Here is a 19,309-nt window from a genome sequence, read left to right on the forward strand (position 1 = left end):
CCACCCTCCAAAACTGATGGATGCTCCTCCCAGATGGGAGTATAAAAGGAGGCCCCCAGAACCGTGCCACCTGACTTCTCACCAGGCTGTGGGGCAGGTGAGAGCCCTCCCTACCCCAAGGGACCCAGCCCTGGAGGCCGACCTCCACTGCTCAACTACCACGCTCTGGGACGCTTTCCAGACCATGTGGCTGCTTATATAGTTCTTACTAGAGACATTATAAGACACTTCCTACCCATTTATGCATCTCAGAGAGCCTGACAAGCTACGGAGAGTATCCCGCCTGCATGTGCAGAGCCTGGCAAGCTCCCTGTGGTGTATTCGATATGTCAAATACAGTAAAGACAATAGGTCTCCTTTCCTTGACCATGAAAGAGCCTCCAATCATTGGGAAAAGATGAGTAAAAAGAAACTGCTAAAATCTCAGGGCTGGGAGGAATAGAGATGTTACTGGCGCCCGCTTGAGTAAATTGAAGATTAATGGGATGACACTGATACAGTGATACAGTGAAGATCTATAGTAAGAGTAAATTAGTAATATATGTTTCTTTACATTTATTTAAATAGTGACCTTTAAGTCTGTGGTCTATATTGGTAAACATTCCATGAACAATAGAAAAGGTTGCATGCTCAATATTTCTGGATTAGTGAGGTTTGTCAGTGTTGATGTCATTTGTATAGTATTATCCTTTCCGATTTTTGGTTTTGTTATCTATTGATTATTAAAGAAAAGTAATAATAAATTTCGTTGAGATAATGTTATGGGATCAATGTTAATTTCCTGATTTTAATCACTCCATTGGCATTTATATAAAAGAATATTTTGATTTGGAGGGAGATACACAAAATAATGTTTAAGTGCAAAGGGTAATTATGTATGCAAGATATTCTCAAGTGATGCTGGAAAAAGGATTTATAAATTTAGGTGTTTGTGTGCATATATAAGTATATATGTGTGATGCATATATATGTATATACATGTGATAAAGAAAATAGAAGGGAAAGAGTGGAGGAAATAAATGGAGATATTGAGGACTGTGAAAATACATTAATATTTGGGGAATCTGGGTGCTGAGAACATAGATTAATTAAAATATTTATCAAATTTTCTGTACCTTTTCAATAGTTTTAGAATTTAAAAATGCCTCTGTTTTAGTCCATTTTGTCTGATATTAACATAGTAACTTCAGATTTCTAAATCTTAATGTTTGCATGGTATTTTTATTTCATATTTTGACTTTCAAATAATCAGATTTCATACTTAAAGCACCACGCAATAATACTGCACCTTGAATTTTTATTTAGTTCAGCAACCACAGCCTTTTCATGATAGTGTTGAGTTCATTTAGATTTACTATTATTATTCATATAGTTGAGTTTAGACTCCAATTTCCATTTACTTTCTTATTTGTCCTTTCTTCTTCATTTGGGTTAATCAAATATTTTCCAGCATTTATTTTTAGTTCTACTGATTTTTTTAAAACTATATCTTTCATTTAAAAATAGTTCGCTGTAGGGATTTAAATGTGCATTCTTGGTACATACTATCCAGAGAAATAGTACAGGACAGTGCGTGATGATAATATTTGTGTGAGGACAATACTGTTTTGATTCCTGGCACTACATGTTTCCCCAGCACCACCAGGAGGGATTGCTGAACACAGAGCTGGGAATAAAGCCTGAGCATTGCTGGATCTGCCCACAAAACAAATATACATTCCTTGATTATAGCCAATTTAGTGTTTTTAGTTTATGTTACCATTTTCACAAGTAACATCAGTTTGTGATAGTTTTATTAACCACCCATCAGTCTTTCTAATGTCATATGTCTTTTATGTATCTGTGATATACATAGTATACTTTTACCTGAAATAGTCATATTTATTTAAAATACACCAAGTTTCAGATTTTTTAAAATTTACTCATTTGTTTTTTGTATTTAAGGTCATATCTGGTGGTAGTCAGGGATTACTCCAAGTTGTGTGCTCAGCTATCACTCCTATGAAAGTTCAGGGGATCATATGGGAAGCTGTGGATCAAATTTGGTTGAGTGCATGCAAGATGAGCACTTTAACCAACTCTCTAAATACTCTCTAGTACTATCTTTCTATGAGCTGGAGCGATAGCACAGCAGTAGGTAGTTTGCCTTGCACGCAGCCTGCCGGGTTCAATTCCTCTGCCCCTCTTGGAGAGCCTGGCAAGCTACTGAGAGTATCTCGCCTGCACAGCAAAGCCTGGCAAGCTCCCCATGGAGTAGTCAATATGCCAAATACAGTAACAAGTCTCACAATGGAGATGTTACTGGGCCCACTCAAGCTAATCGATAACGGGAGGACAGTGCAACAGTAGTACTATCTTTCTAGACACTAAATACACTAAGATTTTTAGTTGTTTGTTGTGTGTGTAAACATCAAGCAACTAGGAATCCTGTGCCTGTGTTCAGTGGTCTTGGTTCACTGCCCCACCCAGGATGGCAGAAGCCACGGGCACAAGAAGGAGGAAACAAAGGCCAGGCTGGTTTGTGATCAGGTTGTTTATTCCATTCTCCTCACACCCCTGTTCCAATCTCACTAAGCCTCTCATTTCCCATCTCCTCCAGTATCCTTCACTCATCTCTCCTCTCTTCAACCTGCTGCCTTGGTCTCTCTCTAGTCTTTCAAATTCCCAGCATTGGGGGTAGCGACCACACCCAGGTCAGGGAGTACAGTCAACATCCTTAGTCCAACAATCATTTAATTAATATCTTAATTAGCATCTTAATTCTACTTCTTAATATTATTAGTCATTTTGAGTGGACTCAGCAAGAGATACATTAAGCTTATAGGATGGCTCTCCTGGGGCATCTCACTATAGATTTCAGACTACAGTACTCAGGCCAGATTAATCTTTCCTAACCCTAGCAGGGTCCTAATCTAGTCGTTACTTTTTGGATCATGACAGAATTTGTCCATACCATGCTCTTAACTTATAGTTAAATATTATGGCGCTTTGGCCTGGCACATTTCAATGCCAGGGTAGCTCACAGCTTGCCCTGGGTCCATCTGGTCCCACGTTGGGTCCCTGCTTTTTGGGAGCTAGGAAGTAAGGGCAGCTGAGGTTTAAGTTGAGAAAACAGATTCTCAGGAGTAAATATTATTCAGAGTCAATTAACTCTTAACTTACAAAAGCATAGCATTAACTGTCTTTCTGTGTCTATACAAAAAGGACATTGCTCTGAATTAACTATGTAAAGGATTTAAGCACTGTAGTATTGTAGCACTGTCCTCCCGTTGTTCATCAATTTGCTCGAGCAGACCCAGTAACATCTCCATTGTGAGACTTGCTGTTACTGTGTTTGTCATATTGAATACGTCACGGGTAGCTTGCCAGGCTTTGCCATGCGGACGGGATACTCTTGGTAGCTTGCTGGGTTCTCTGAGAGGGGCAGAGGAGTTGAACCTGGGTCAGTCGGGCCGGCCGTGCACAAGGCAAACGCCCTACTGCTGTGCTAAAGGACTTAAGAAGAAGAGAAAAGCAATATCTACACGTTAACAGAGTGATTAGGAGATAAAGGTGATTGACTGGTTGGGGAAGCAGAGCAGAAAGAAAGAGGTTACAGAGAAACAGAGGAATGGAAGCACTGCGATGGGAGTATCCCAATAAACCTAAGCTCTCTGTGGCAAGGCAGAAAGGATAAACCAATGTTATCCTACAGTTCTGGATGTGTTTTATGTGGGGTCTATACACAAAACTTCTTACTCCTGGCTCTGCACTCAGGGATTGCTCCTGGAGGAATCAGGGGAGGTATATGGGGTGCTGGGGATTGAACCTAGGTGGGTCTCATGCAAGACAGAGTAAGCACCTTACTGTCACTCTGGTCCCTATACTAAGATTTTTCTAAATGCCATGATTACCCTATTCTTGATTCCTAGTTTTGTTATCTTTTTGTAGATGTCGAATTCCATAACCACTATGAACTTATTTTACATTTCTCCAAACTTCAGCCTTCTGGAGACAAATTAGGATGATTTAAAAACTGTCTAAATTTTACTTTTCCTCTCTTCTCAGCCATGAGGGCAGCTGCTTTTAGTTGGGGGTTGTCTCATACCTAAGGCAGGAAGATGGTGGCCATAAAGAAGACTAGAAAAGTCACTAGACTCCATCAACTCCCAGTTCAAGCTGGTGAAGGTAAGTGTCAAGTATGTGTGGGCTATAAGCAGACATCAAAGATGATCTGGCAAGTTAGGCAAAGCTGTTTATCCTTGTCAACAACTTCCCGGTGTTCAGGAAATCTGAATTTGAGTACTCCACCATGTTGGCTAAGCCCGCATGTCCATCACTGCAGTGGCAATAACACTGAGTTGGGCACAGCCTGTGGGAGATACTACAGAATGTGCATACTGGTGATTATCGATCCAGGTGATTGTGATATTAGAAGCATGCCAGAACAGACTGGTAAAAAGTAAATCAAGCAAAAGTTATTCTGTAATAAAATTTAAATATTATTTTTCACAAAAAGCCTTCCCAAATCCTAAATTTCACCTTCCTTCTTAAGAGTACTTTTGCTGTATATAGACATACAGGTTGACAATGGCCTCCTACAATTGCAGTTACTTAAAGATGTCCTCTAACTGTCTTTTATTCACCAATAATTCTTATGAGAAAAACAATAATCTTGTTCATAATATCTAATATGTCATTAAATAATTTCTTTGATGTATGACTATAATGTCCTTAGATTCTAATTTATTTTTTCATCTTTTGAGAGCTCACTGATGTTCCTATAAGTTTATATCTTCTACTAAATTCAGAATATTTCTTCAATTTTTTTCTATTCCATTATCTCTCCTCTATTTGTGGGACTCCAGTTATTTACATATCATTCTACAAGCCATTGAACTTCACTATATTTTTGTAGTCTTTATTTTCTCTGTATCTCATTTTAAATAGTTTCTATTACCGTGTTTGAAGTTCACTAACTCTTGTTCTGTATTATGCCAAATTGTGGATTTTTCATTTTAGATGATACATTTATAGTTTTAAATTTTTCCATTTTGTTCTTCTTTATAATTTGTGTTTGTTTACTGGGATTCACTTATTATGATGCCACATTCCCTTCAGTACTTGAATATTTATTATAGTTGCTGTAAAGTACTTTTGGGAAATTAATTTGAATAACTTGGTTATCTCAGGTTTAGGCCACATTCTTCAGATTCTTACCTAATTGATTTTTAAATTTATTTATTTATTATTTATTGTTTTATTAGTGAATCACCATGAGGTACAGTTACAGGCTTCCAAACTTTCGTGCTTGCTTTTCAGTCATACAATGATCAAGTACCCATCCTTCCACCAGTGCCCATTTTCCACCACCAATGGTCCCAACATCCCGACTAACACCCCCACCCTGTCCCCTCCACCTTACCCTGCCTCTGTATCAGGGCATTCCCTTTTGCTCTCTCTCTCTTTTTGGGTGTTGTTTACCTGAGAGATATTTATCAATATAAAAGTCCAGTATGTATAAATATTTTTATTGTTTTTTACTGTAGAACGCATGGCTGCCCACCTACGAGATGGTCAGATTTCTTTGTCAAAACTCTGAACAAACTGTTTGAGGCTATTTGTGTTCCTGGAGCAAGCAGATGCCATTGGGCTAAACTAGCATGTGACAGTGACGAACGGAGATGTTAATGGAGCCCGCTCAAGCAAATCAAAGTTCAATGGGATGACAAGTGATACAAGTGATGTATAAATATACTAGACTTCACCGATGCCATAGTTAAGAATCTGAATTTTGGCATCCTCCTTTACAGAGTAGCACATTATTTATTTTTTCTCTTTTCCCAAAAGGTTTGTGGGATCAGAGCAATATTATAACAGGTAGGAAATGCACCTCACACACAAATGATTTGTTTTTAATCACTGGCATCCAAAATGGTCCCCTAAACTTCCCAGGAGATCCCTGAGAGCAAATCCAGGAGTAAGTCCTGAGCGCACTGAATGTGACACCCCCACCCCCAAAAAATAATGATAACTTATTTGGTATAGAAAAAATCAGTCTACAGCTTGCAATGATTCTCTTACTGCCTCCATAATGAAATCCAACTTTAGGGCCAGAGATATACATGCATCTGACTCGGTTTCCATTCCCAACTCCCAACCAATATGGTCTCCTGAGCCCTCCAGGAGTGATCCCTGAGTGCAGAGTCAGATACCAATTAACTTGTTTTTATTTTTGAGGAGCTCACTAATGTTCATTGGTTTTATTGAATGAGGCTAAAGATGCAGGTAAATTTTTCTTGATAAATTTGTAATTTATTTTTACCCAATTTTTCTGCTAAGATATTAGCTCACTAATATATTCAGTAATGCACACCCTGAGCACTTCTAGGTGTGCCCCTCCCCCTAAAAAAAGTCTAATTCTGTTTAAAAACTCAAACTATTGAAAATATTGTTTTGGATTTAAGCATAATGTGATGTCTTTCTAATTTTACCCCAACGGGCACAGCAATAATTTGCTGTTTTATTTTTTTAAATGGTAGTTCTAATTTTCTGCAAGTAGCTTTTATGGCTGACACCAGATTCTCAAAGGTCTCAGTATTGTTTGGTACTTCATAGTTTTTGTTATGCTCTCTTCTTTGAATTATTTGAAAAGTTATAAACAGGACTTATGAGGAAAAGTATAGAAATAGGTTGGTTTCAAATTTTACTTCTGCTATATGTCCTTACACAAATTACTTACCTTCTCTGTGCTTTAGTTTGCTTACCTATAGAACAACGATAATTATATGAATTACTTAGTGGATCCTTATAGCACAGCGGGTAGGGCGTTCGCCTTACAAGCGGCCAACATGGCCGACCCGAGTTCGATTCCTCCGCCCCTCTCGGAGAGCCCGGCAAGCTACCGAGAGTATTCGATATGCCAGACACAGTAACAACAAAGTCTCCAATGGAGACGTTACTGGGCCCGCTCGAGCAAATCGACGATCAACGGGAGGGCCTTTACCTTTACCTTTACCTTACTTAGTGGATCATTGAGAAGATTAATCAATTATCATGTAAAAATAATCTATAGTGTTTGGTAAAGATACGCTGATATAGAATCAAATCTTTTGGAACCATTCCGTTGTTTCATCATAACCAGAATATCTGTAATCTACTTCAAAGTAAATTTTTTTCTATTGGTATTAAAAGCAAGCTGATACTTTACATTTTAAGGAGAAATATGAGGCAATAGGTGTGGTGGAAGAAAGTGAGTTCATGCAGATAGGTCAGGAGCAGGAAGCATCACCACATAAAACTTGTGCAACTACAAAGATCAAACAACAATTGATTTCCATGCATTTCCATGTACGGCTGCATTCTCTATCAATTAAGAAGTGTTCCCAAACCTTTAATTACTAGGTCCCATATCAGACCTAGTAATTAAATAAGAGCTATTTTTTAAAAATATTGGTTTCTCCAACAATATTTACAATACTAGAAGTGTTGTAAATCAAGACAGAAATCTTGATGTATACTAAATCAAGAAAGGAATCTTGATGTACACTAAATCAAGAAAGGAATCTTGATTTATAATACTATTAGTAATACTGTTTCAGGCATACCATGTTCCAACACCACACCTAGCACTTCAATGCCAGCCTGGGTCCTTAAGTCCTTTCCTTTTTCCCCCCTCCACCCTATTGGCAAAACCAATTCTGCCTTTTATGAGAGTCATTATCATCTCAATTGATCTCCCTTTAAATTGGTATAGCCCTAACTTTAAAGAGTTAGGATTTATTTGTAATTTAATTAACGTGAATGGCAGCCTCAGCTGCCTCCAGAGGAAAGGATCTATACCTCTGCATTGTGGACCAGTTGTCAGGCTCAGTCACCTGCAAGGCTGTGTGTTATATTGTTTTTGGAATAATAAGATAGAAACCAAGAACCTAAGTGGTTGCTGGAAATCCGTCTTGACTTAGGTTTGCCTATTCTTTATATCTTAGCCGCAAATCCATTTCATATTCCAAGAGCAATTCACAGAGCCCTGCAGCTCCCAGAGAAAACTTGTTGAGAAACAATAAAGAGGAAGGAGTTTCAGCTTTAGAGGAGAAGGAGAATCATCTTCAATCCTGGGCTTCTGCTTACTCAGCCGCAATAGGAAATTCTGTCACCATACTTCTCTCAGTACATAGAGATAATGTCTAGAAGAACAATGATAAAAGAAAACAGGAGCATATTAGACCGTATGAGTTCTGCAAAGGTATATAACTAGACTGAGGCAATCAAGAAAATAATGCTTAGCTAATGATATTTTGAGACAAAATGAAGGCAGGCAAATTTTACGAACTTATTATTCAATAGAAATACCCTGATAGGTAACCTCCACTGTCCTCGTTTCCATATATGTTAACTGAGGCTCACAAGTAGAATCCAGCTCATACAAATGATCAAGATTTCAGAGAAGCTGTGGATAGTGTGCTCTTCGCTACAAAACAGCTTCCTCTCACATCCAGAAAGGGAACAGAATGTGTGGAAGTAATGTTTACACCTTGCTTCTCCCCTCTCCCCCGCCCCCCCCCCCCTACTGTTGCCAAATGCATAGCTTTGCATTTGACAAAAAGGGGGGTGTGTGTGACTGGAGCAATAGTACAGCGGGTAGGGCGTTTGCCTTGCACACGGCCGACCCGCGTTCAATTCCCAGCATCCTATATGGTCCCCTGAGAACCACCAGGAGTAACTCCTGAGTGCAAAGTCAGGAGTAACCCCTGTGCATCACTGGGTGTGACCCAAAAAGCAAAAAAAAAATGCTTTCAAGAATTTTAAAAGAAATAAAACAAAGTGTCATTTTAACCTGCTCTTTATTTACTCTCCCCACAACTCTGCAAGGGAAACAGAGTGGAGTTCATCACGCCCACTGGAATAACATGGGTATGATGACCCAATGAGCATTAAGATGAAGAGAAAACCCAATGAGCGTAACTGTTTTTAAAAATCAAGCATTTCTTGGCCTGGAGCAATAGCACAGCTAGGGCATTTGCCTTGCATGTGGCCAACCCGGGTTCAATTTCTAGCATCCCATATGGTCCCCTGAGCACTGCCAGGAGTAATTCCTGAGTGCAAAGCCAGGAGTAACCCTTGAGTACCATTGGATGTGACCCAAAAATTTTTTAAAAAAAACAGCATTTCTGGAGGATTTTGGATTCCATATATTCTAATTACCTTTTCTCTTCCTAATAAGAGTCTTAAGGTAGTATTCCCTGAAAATAATCTAGATGGTGTCAAGGGTAGGAGGTAGATGTAAAAGCTTTATTCTTTAACCCCCAGTAGAAGCTGTCTCCTTCCATCTCAACTGAGAGAGATTCTGATAGATAAATACTTTCTCTCAAAACAGTCATCGGGTCTCCCAGTTGGAAATTTTGTACTGACAATATTCAATCCTTGGTTCCCCCGGTTTCCTGATGTGCCTCTGAACAGCAATCACATAATATTGGTGAGGTGAAACTCAGCATTCTCCTGTTCCCCTTCGAAAGCAGAAATATCCTGAAGAGTCCTGTGGAAGGCTGTATTCTAGAGAAGAGTCCAATCTGAATCTGAGACATCATGGATTTTTACCAAGGTCTAGGATTTTATTCTGTTTTCTTCCATCTTGATTAATTCCACCATTAATGACTCCCAAGACTAGGAGATGCAAGATGTTCTGTCGGGGACAAAAAAAAATCGAAGTTTTTCTAATTAAATAGAACATCTTTGCGGCACGAAAGGTTTTGCAAACGAATGTAACTCATACAGAATTATGTTGGCAGGAAAATCTCATGGGAAAAACCTTCTAAAAATCAGGAGCAGATGAAGAGAGACCTGACGTAGAGGAAAAGAGAATTCAAAAAAGCAAAGAAAATGAGAGATTGGCGTATGTATATTTGGAGAGCGAAAGACAGACATAAACAATGGCTTAGCTTGAGCAGATACTCCAGGATATAAAAGACAAGGATATAGAGAAAGTCATATTTAAGGAAATATTTGGCTATCTTAGTGAATGAACTTACATAAATATTCAATAATATCTTGCATATATTTGAACACCTATATCAATTAACATTAACTGTCTGTAGCACTGTAGCACTGTCCTCCTCCCGTTGTTCATCAATTTGCTTGAGCAGGCATCAGTAATGTCCCCATTGTGAGACTTGTTTTTACTGTTTTTGGCATATCGAATACTTCACAGGGAGCTTGCTAGGCTTTGACATGCGGGCAACATTAACTAATATTTGATAATTTATATGTTGAACAAATGGCATGATAGACACTTTGTTTCATGGATGAACTGGAAGGAAAACATGGAAAGCTTCTCATTAGAGCCTAATAGAGAGACATTAATGAAACAAAAATAATTGTCTAATCTTATATTACAGTTACAGTGATAGATAAATCTATGGGGCTAGAGAGACATGTTTAACACTAAATTTCACAGAATTGTGATATAAGCAGTAAGGAGCAACAGATAAAATTTATTTTTCAAACATTTAATTTTGGAGAAGTGAGTTTGATTAAGCACACAGAGTAAAATGTATCTAGAACCTATATTTATATATATACTATTTAAGCGAGTTTTAGATAATTATTCACATTTATTTAGAAATCACCTAATTCTAGAATATTTAGAATATTTTGAACATGTAGTGTAGGATGGGCTAGAGCGATAGCACAGTGGTAGGGCATTTATTTTGCATGTGGCCGGCCCAGCCAACCCAGGTTCGATTCCTCCGGAGAGCCCAGCAAGTTATCGAGAGAATCTCGCCCGCATGGCAAAGCCTGGCAAGCTACCCGTGATGTATTCAATATGCCAAACACAGTAACAAAAAGTTTCACAATGGAGACATTATTGGGCCGGCTCGAGCAAATAGATGAACAACAGGAGAACAGTGCTACAGTTATATAACACTGTTTTGTCCTTCCTGCATAACCTCAGGTAGTTTAGGTTTATTGGGTTGCTCCCATCACAGTGCTCCCATTCCTCTGTGTTTATTTGCAAACTTTGTGTTCTGCTGACTTGTAAATATTGTTTTTCTCTTCTTCCTATGTCCTTTGCATAGTTTATTCAGAGTAATGTCCTTTTTGTATGGACACAAGAAGACAGTATATGCTATGCTTTGGTATATGTGACTCTCAGTTATTTTTCTCCTGGGAATCTGTTCTCTCCACCTAAGTCTCAGCTGCCCTTACTTCCTAGTACCCCAAAGGAAGGGTCCCGATGAGGGACTGGATGGAGCCAGGGCAAGCAGTAAGCTATGCGCTACCCTGGCATAGACATGGGCCTGGTCAAAGTGCCTAATGCTTAACTATAAGTTAAGAGCTTGGTCATGGACAAATGCTGTCATGATCCAAAATGTAATAACTAGATTTGGACCCTGCTAGGGTTAGGAGAGATGAATCTGGCCTGAGCTCTGTAGTCTGAGTCTGTGGCAAGATGTTCCCAGGAGAGCTGCCCTACAAGCCTCACTGTATCTCTTACTGTGTCCATACAAAAATAACTAGTATTAAAAAGATGTTGATAGAGTTATTGGACTGAGAAAAGGAGAAAAACACCTTAAGAGGTATTTATGCCCTTGAGCAGTCAGGAAGGGCTTTGGAATACCCCTAGGTGATGTTTCAGCCCTTGCTCCTAGCAGTAAGGAAGGGCTTTCTTATGTTGATTTGGCTACCTGATTGAGTGCAGTGTCAACCCAGAGTGCTGAGGAGTTGGAAAGACAAGAGGGTTGGAGGTATGATAGAGCGAGCTGGGTGGCAAGATGGACCATGGAGAGGCTAGCAAGGGGGACAGAGAGAGAAGAATGTAGAAGAATAATACAGGAACAGGCATTTGGAGAGAGATAGCCCAGGCTGCAAGATGGAGCACGGAGAGATAAGCAGGAGAGACAGAAGGAGACAGGAATGAAGGGAGTGTGAGGCTAGGATGGGGGGCTCAGGAGACTGGGGCAGCCTAGTGGGGAGAATGGAATAAACAGCAACTGATCAACCAATCAGCTTGGCCCTCGTTTCGTCCTTCCATATGCCCCATGACCTGGGTGGCAAGGGGAAGAGCCCTCGGGGCCTCTCCCTGGCTGCCCCTCTGCGATTTTATACAATGTAGTGTGTATAGAAAAGGAAATAGTAAAATAAATAGCATCAATACGCAGACCACATCATATTAATTTAAATTTCAACCACTTACAATGAGAGAGATAAACTGAAGAAGTCCCACCTGCTAGAGACCTCACAAGAATACTCCTTGAATTTTTATTTTGTTTTGGTTGTGGGTCACACTGGATGGTACTCAGGGCTTACTTCTGATTCTGTGCTCAAGGATCACTCCTGAAGGTGTTCAGATGACTTTATGCAGTGTTAAGGACTGAACTCAGATTGGCTGCATAAAAGGCAAAGTACCTTACTCTATTGTACTCTATTGTATCAGCCCCAATCCTTGATGTTCATGGTTCCCCAGATTACACCTCATTTAGATAAGACAAGTGAGACCCAAATGATTAAAAAACATTTCCAAGTATGAATCGCTGTAAGTATATAGTCAAAAATTGTCACCAGTTTTATTTAATCCCATATTATTTCTATTCTTGTATGGCTCAACAGCGAAAAGTGGAGGAAAAATAAAAGAATTTTCAATATTACAAACCATAATGCCCAAAATCAGAGAGAGAGAGAGAGAAAGAAAGAAAGAAAGAAAAATGCCTGTCAAAGAGGCAGGCAAGGGCGGGGGGTTATGGGATGGAACCTGGGGATACTGGTGCTGGAAAATGTACATTGATGGAGGGATAGGTGTTGAAATACTGTATGACTGAAATTAAATCAGGAATGGCTTTGTAATACTCTAAAAATAATAATAAGAGTTTTTAAAAAAATATTCTAAAAATATTTTCAAAATGTTGAAATTAGGAAATAGGACACAAGAATAGGACAGGTAGTTTTTCTTCTATCCATCCTCCCCACCTCTCCTTTTTATTAGGTAGGTGATCAGAATATTTTTTGTGTGTATGTTCCTTAAGGATTTTTCACATTTTCACTCTCACTTTATCTTAGGTATAAAGAACATTAGCAGGAAAAGTAGCACACCTGGTCTTCCTTTTTTACATATTTCTTTCCTGTTCACATCAGCATCTGACGCTGCCATACCTTAGCCACTCATTGCCATGGTCCCTAAATGGAAGTGATATGCTGCTAACTCACAGCTGTTGCTATGGTGACTATGATGTCATAAGGTGAGGCTCTATGTGTTCAGAGAATGCAATGATGAATTCTTTTTAATCTAAGATATTAACTTCACACAAACAAAACAAAGAGTTTAAGGCATTAAGGTAGAAAGGAAACCAAGTTATACAGAAGCCAAATATTAGTGACCATTTTTCTTGGTAGAAAATAAAGTTAGACTTGACCACCTCCATATGGTCTTTTCCTGCTCGAAGATTTTGTAATTATGGAAAGATCAATCACTAATTCTTCCAGAAAGATGCAGCATTGCTGAGCCCAGGTTGCAAAGGCTATGATTTAAGTAGAACTCTGAGTTGAGAGCAGGGTGCTGTTTTGGAAAATTCACCAAGGTTTGGACCCACTTCCACAGAATATCTATAAGAGCTTTCTTTTACCTAGTTTCAACCCCACCATCTTCTAAGTAGGAAAAAAAAGCACAAGTTTCTCTAAAATCTGCTTGAGAAAACATGTTCAGACCCCTTGGAACACTGAGATGTACTGGTTCCACTTAAATATTTTATTAGTGTTTAACACTTGTAAAGATAGGTCATTTCACTGCACAGACTCAGGATAAGCTTTCTATTGCCTTTGGGAATAACAATTTTATTATCGTTTGTAAAAAATTGAGGGGTATTAGGAAAAATTAGAATAGAAGATATATAGTGGCATATTTCATTTTTGAAAAGGTGGAATTGTTCTTATTAAAATTCCTTTTAGAAATACAAATGGCCAAAAGGCACGGAAAACTGCTCTACATCACTAATCATTAGGAAAATTGAAATCAAATTAATGTACCACAAAGACTGGCACACATCAACAATAACAAGAACAACCAGGGCTGACATAGATTCGGGAAGAAATGGAACTTTAATTCACTGCTGATGGGAATGTCAACTGATGCAGCCTTTCTGAAAACAATGTGGACATGCCTAAAAATCTAGAATTGAGCTTCCATTTGACCCAGCAACTCCCTCTTTTGGAGTATACCCCAAGGGACCAAACACAAAATGGGGAAAAGACTTTTGTACCCCTACATTCTTTGAAGCACCATCCACAATAGCCAAAATCTAGAAATAACCCAAGTGTGCACAAGTAGACGGCTGATAAAGAAATGATGGTACATATATAAAGTTGAATATTACTCAGCTATCACTGTCTGTCACTGTATCACTGTCATCTCGTTGTTCATCGATTTACTTGAGCAGGTGCCAGTAACATCTCCATTCATCCCAGCCCTGATATTTTACAGCACAATCATATTCGTAGTTTTGGTTGTAGTCCCAGTCATCATAGTTCCATCATCCTAGTCTCCTCATAGACCCCTCTTACCTCTTACAACATAGTTATACTCAGCCATAAGTAAAGAAAAATATCATTCAATTTTATGCTATATAACAAGATCTGGTTAAAGATCTGGTTAGAGTATCATGCTGAGTGAAGTTAGTCAGAGGGAGAGAGACTGACACTGAACAATCTTATATGTGGGACATAAACATAATCATACAATAATGAGTTGCAATGGAAACTAGGAATATGAAAACTGGTATTCAATAGGGAACATTCCACTTGGGGCAGGGGAAGTGGCTGAAACAACTATGGTGGAGGGAAGCATTTAGCTGAGAGAAGGAGGTGGTGCTGAAAGTTGATAAAATGTTATGTATGAAACCCTACCAGTAATAATATTGTAAATCATGGTTCAAAACTTATAAAAAATCAAAAATACACCTCTCACAGAGGCAAACTGTTGGGTATGAGGCAAATGAATGTTGGGGGACATTCAGGAGGAGGGGGAGTGGGCACCAGTGAAGGGGTCAATGTTGAAGCATTATATGTTTGAAACTCAATCATGAATAACTTTGTAATATCGCAGTTACTAAATAAAAAATAAATTAAGAACTTTCTTTCTAATACTAGACTCTAGGACCTAGAATTTAGGCCAAACATTCCATAAATAGAAAATATTTCTATGTGTACATTATTCCATTTATCTATGATAATTTATTTTAATGCAAATTATGACAATTGGAGAATGAAGCAAAATATATAGTCATTCTTAGGAAATACATTGTTATTAGTGAGCATTGGTAATTGAAATTTGACAATAGGATGTGAAGTGGGACTTTAAATCAGCTGAACTTGTGCGGTTGGTTGGACTTGAAGGAATATCATTTACAGGAAGAGTCTAAGAGTCACTTTTAAGTCTGTGAAGATATGTTCTATCTTAAAGGAAAACAATTTTCTTGTCTTGACCCTAGAAGTCAGGTAAAGGACCACCATATTTACATTAAAGAATATGGACTCCAACTAGAACTTCTCAACAATGAAACTTCTCAGTGAGTTAGCGTGAAATCTTTGGAAAAGCTGACTTAGCTGTCGCTGGAATACCTCTCCAATATGACAGTATAGATGCATTGAGATGAGAACAAAACAAACATTTGGAAAAGAAAGAGTAATGAAGGAGCACTGAACTAGATATCTTCAAGATCAGCTAGTAGTTCTCTGATCTTAGCAGGATATTATACTTTGGTAAGACAAGTTTTAGTTTCTCCAGAGAGCAAAGTTTGAAATTAATACACATACTAAAATGTCTGCAGTGAAAATTCCTCTGTAAATGTAAAATTTTCTTTTTCTCTTAAGTTCAGTTCATTTGCTTAGGTTTTTATACTTTTTGGGCATCTTTAAGAAATATGGTCTCTTGCTGACCATAAAATAATTTTATTTTATAAGTGATGTAGGAGAGAGTCAGATAAGCAGCTGGATAGGGGATAAAGAAAAAAATGCTTATCCCTGATTAAAAGCAATTCCATATGAATTCATTAAAGTAGTCATAATCATATAAGTCTCCATCTGTTGATAGCCTCAAAGCCATCGTGTCAATGGAGGTCAAATAGGGGAATCTCAGCAAAAAGAAATCTTTCTAGAAAGAATTATTACAAGTAGCTCCATCTAGTAAAATGAGCCTCATAAGAAGGGTTTAAGATAGAGGATAATATTGGTCAACTATGGATGAATAGAAATTTTATGCCTCATTTATCACAGATTTGTTCATCTGTGAAATGCTCTAATGTGTTTTTAAAATAGTATGGGTAGACATTACAAAATAAGCACACAATTATGCTTATAATCTTCAATCTTAAGTCAGTAACATGCTGATGGACAAATATATAGGCAAAACATAAGTTAGGAACATGCTGATAGACAGGCTCTTGGAAGCATGATCATGACCATCTGATTTAGAAGGGGAGCTAAGCATTTTTATTCATGGTTCCATTACCTTCACTTGTCACTTCAAGGTTCTGATCTACAATCAACTTAACCCCACTCCAGTGCTATTCCCACCAAGGTTTTGATCTTGGATCATTTTCTTCCATGGCACAAAGTTTCCTCTTCTGAATGTGTACAGTCCCCTCGAAATCTATCAGGATTCATAGAGTAGGATTATAATGTAATAGCTTTAACTCTCCGATGAGAAGTTACCACTCTAGAATATAATGACCACTCAATGACCACTTTGATTAGTTCCATAATTTTTTAATCTTCCTATAATTTTCAACCTTACTTCCGATTCTTTTAACTGAAACTTGTATGGTCTTAAAGCACAACTGTGGACTCTGTATATTTCTTATAAGTCTTCATTCATTCTACATACTGGTCTCAAACACTGAACAGTTGGTCAATTATTTTTAAGTTTAGGTTGCAAATCAAATACTTTAAACTTTTAAGATCTGTGGTCTCTTTTATAAAAGACTCAACTATTTTATGTGCAAAAACAAGGATGGATAACATATAGAACAATAGGATGACTTTAAAAAATTATACTTTGGGATGGAGCAATAGTTCAGCAGGTAGGGCATTTTCCTTGCTTACATATGACCCAGGTTTGATCCCCAGCATCCCATTAAGGTCTCCTGAGCACTGCCAGGAGTAATTCCTGAATGCAGAGACAGGAGTAACCCCTGAGCATCGCCGGGTATGGCCTAAAAAGTTAAAAAAAATAGCTTTGAAATAATAAAACTGTTGTCAAAAGAAGCAGAGAGCCAAATATGACCCATGGGCCATGGATTGAAGATTTCTAAACAGAAAGTTTGCATTACAGTTTGTATGCATTCAAATATTTGACATCAGAGTCAAAATCTTGTAGTGAGTCTTTTACTTTATCATCTACAGTACTTTTGTTATGGCAGCAGAGTTGACAGAATCTTTACAGAAAATCTACCATATTTAATTCTCTAGTCTTTCATATAAAGTTTTCAGTTCACTGGTTTAAGATAAAGGTTATCATTGAACAGTACTTAAAGCAAGAAATTAAAACAGAGTACTTTTCAAATACAGCAAAACTTCCATTAATAATAACAAAAAATAAGTGTTAATAGAAGGTAAGTAAGCTACTAATTACTTTTAAAGAACAGTTTTAATGTGCTAATCACAGTGATACTTAATCATTATTGTATTCAATCTTTAAAATCTACAATATACAAATTTAAGCCACATACATCTCTGAATAAGAATTCAAGTCCAGCTCATTATGTCTCCAAATTAATCTGGATCATGGAGGACGAAAAGTGAATTTGTTCAGTTGAGGAAGAAGCACTTGAAGTAGAGTGAATAACTTCTATAAATATACAAGAGGCAGGGAAACTTGGTTAAAGTATCAGAGACCATGTGAAAGCAAAGAAGCCTGGAGGAAGAAGGGGAATGGGCTGATTATGAAAAGTCTTACCTGCAGGGGAGAGTTTGTCCTTGCAGCTTTTTTAGACAGAGCTGTTTGGTGTGGGTAAGTTACGTAGCAAAAGTAGAGAATAAGAAACCTCTGTCTATGAGTTTCTCCCCCTCTTTAAAGTTTTCCATTGCATTGTAATACCCTTTAATATGTCAGCAGCAACTGGTTCTGGCATAGATAGCCTCATTTATTGTTCAAAGTCTTGATTGGAGTGAACAGAGCCTTTTCTTTTCTGGGATGATGCTCTAATGCAGTTGCTCACCTCTGATATTTATTCAGAGAAATTAAACTGCCCAAATATTAGTCTGCAGGGGTTACCATGAAATTGGAAGTCTGGGTATTCTCAGAGATACCAAAAGAAGTTAAGTTATTTGAAAGTAAGCATAAGAATGCAGGGATATACTCCATTTCAGAGCAATGCAAGTGCTTTGATGTGTCTTCTTTCTGAACTTCTGTCTAGGATTCTGAGTAGTCATCGGTAGATATGACCAGTCTGCATTATTTTATGCTATCTAGAAAAGGAAACTGAGGTCTCAGGAAGAGATTAGTTTCCCCAGGGATATATATATAACTGACTAGAGTTATACCAGGAAGACTGTGTGATCTAGATTCTGGATATATTAGACTGGTACAATTATATGAATAAGGTTGATGAACCTTTTGGCTTTACAGAGAAATCTGCTTTAAGACTTCGGCAGAACAGAGAATGTGATCAGTTCTGAAACTCATGCTTAGGCAACAGATTGGCGACATCTTTGAAGAAAGTTAAATACTTAGAACTACAAAGAATGATACTTTTGATTCAAAATATAGAACTATTTATTGTGAATTAGAAATGATAGTAAACGTATTTGATTCAATGGTCTCCGATAATTAGCTCATCATCTTATCACTTTTCTTCCCACAAGGAAAACCTTACAACTAAAGTTTGTACTCATAGGAATCTAAAGAAGTATAACTTAAAATGAAACTTAAAAGCACAACTTTAATTAATGTTTCTTTGTTTATTGTAAAATTACATAAAATCTTTAGTAAATTTGACGATAGGTGTTTTTCATTGTAATATGACCTTTGAAATACTTATTACCCCATAAAATTTGCTCTGCACACCCCTTGAGGTATATTCTGAGAAGGAGCAATTTGAATCGTGTAATAATTAAGATCATAACATCTCAAAATTGCTATTGGTTCTTGAAATAACTTTTTGGAGTAATACCCAATGCAGATATTTGAGTTCAAGGTCCTTTAAATACAAGTGATGTCCTTTCTAATTTTGAAATCTAGAAGCATGGCAAGCTACCCATGGTGTATTCAATATGCCAAACAAAGTAACAAGTCTCACAATGGAGACTTTACTGGGCCCCCTCGAGCAAATTGATGAACAATGGG

General features: G+C 37.8%; 1 pseudogene; it reads left to right on the forward strand.

The window, feature by feature from the left end:
* The first annotated feature begins 4,100 nt into the window (after positions 1-4,100).
* On the forward strand, positions 4,101-4,445 carry LOC130045840 (60S ribosomal protein L30-like; annotated as a pseudogene).
* The last annotated feature ends 14,864 nt before the right edge of the window (positions 4,446-19,309 follow it).

This window comes from Sorex fumeus, unplaced genomic scaffold, assembly GCF_029834395.1.
Source record: "Sorex fumeus unplaced genomic scaffold, SorFum_2.1 ptg000129l, whole genome shotgun sequence".
Classification (NCBI taxonomy): domain Eukaryota; kingdom Metazoa; phylum Chordata; class Mammalia; order Eulipotyphla; family Soricidae; genus Sorex; species Sorex fumeus.